We start from the raw sequence: 1,543 nt of genomic DNA, 5'->3' as shown, positions 1-1,543 counted from the left end.
CTATAGTCTAGTCTATAGTCTAGTCTATAGTCTAGTCTATAGTCTAGTCTAAAGTCTAGTCTATAGTCTAGTCTATAGTCTAGTCTATAGTCTAGTCTATAGTCTATTATATAGTTAAATCTTAAGTCAAGTCAATAGTTAAGTCTATAGTCAAGTCTATAGTTTAATCTATAGTCTAGTCTATAGTTTTGTCTTCGGTATAGTCTTCAGTGAGTTCTAAAGTACAATCTATAACAATCTGTCTAGTTTTTTGTCATAAATATAGTACTTTCTATTATAGTCTTGTCTTTAGTCTAGTCAGTAGTTTAGAATAAGTTCAAGTCTACGGTCTAGTATACAGTCTTTAGTTAAATCTATAGCCCAGTCGAGTGTCAAATATCTGGATTAGTCTACTATCTAATCTATAGTCTACTCCATAGCCCATAGTTTAGTGTAAAGTTTGGTCTGGGATTTAGTATATAGTCTGATCTACATTTTTCTATGTAGACTAATCTATAGTTTAGTTTAAATTCTAATCTAGTCTTTTGTCTTGTCTTGTATTGTCCAGTTACTAGTTTAGTCTATATTCTACTTTCTTGTCCCGTCTATAGTCTAATTTATAGCCTTGTTTATAGTCTAATCTATAGTTTTTGTTGCAGTCCTTAGACTGTAGTTTAGTATATAGTCTAGTCTATATTTTAATCTATAGTCTATAGACTGTAAACTTAACCATAGTCTCAAAAAATATTTTCATATGTTTTTAGCCTCACATTAGTTGTTTTTATTAAATAACTATTTCCCACATTAGAAACCATTTTGAAAACTTTATCACGAATGCCACAATATTAAACTATAAAATAAACAAAAAACTTTGCACAAACGATGAAATTCCAAAAACAAATATTTACTTTCATAAAACTATCTACGGAGCAGGTGATTTATACAAAATGTAGTCACAGAAAGAAAATGAACAAGAAGGACAACAGTTAGGCTTACATAGGATTAGTAACTAAAAACTGGTAGAGTGTGAGCGAAGACTAATTACATAATACACATATACCACGGAACAAGTATATACATAGAGATAACCGACAAAACATAAACATTAGACTATAAAATAAACAAAAATATACACTTACATAGTTATAAAATTTATAAATAAATATATATATTAAGGTTTAACTGTAAATAAAAGGCAATGAAAGTGTGAAAAATAGAAAATTTTAAAACAGAAATTGAACAAAACCACAATTAGAACAAATATTTGTTTATGAGAAGTTATTTTGTTAATTTTTATAAACATTTTTGTTTTAGAAAAAATACAGTTCAATTTCAAAATACTTTTGTTTTTCAAATTGTAATGATCTTACTAAAGAAAGGAGAAGTTAAAGGCTTTAAGTGTCCTGGAGACTATAGGTGAGAATACAGACGATAATATATAATATACTAAAGACTAGACTGTGGATTGTACTAAAAACTACAATATAGACTAGACAATAAACTAGTCTATAGCCTAGTCTATAGTCTAGTCGATAGTCTAGTCAAAAGTCTAGTCTATAGTCTA

The sequence above is a fragment of the Lucilia cuprina genome, chromosome 6 (assembly GCF_022045245.1).
Source record: "Lucilia cuprina isolate Lc7/37 chromosome 6, ASM2204524v1, whole genome shotgun sequence".
NCBI classification, from domain to species: Eukaryota; Metazoa; Arthropoda; class Insecta; order Diptera; family Calliphoridae; genus Lucilia; species Lucilia cuprina.
This window is presented reverse-complemented; position numbering follows the sequence as displayed.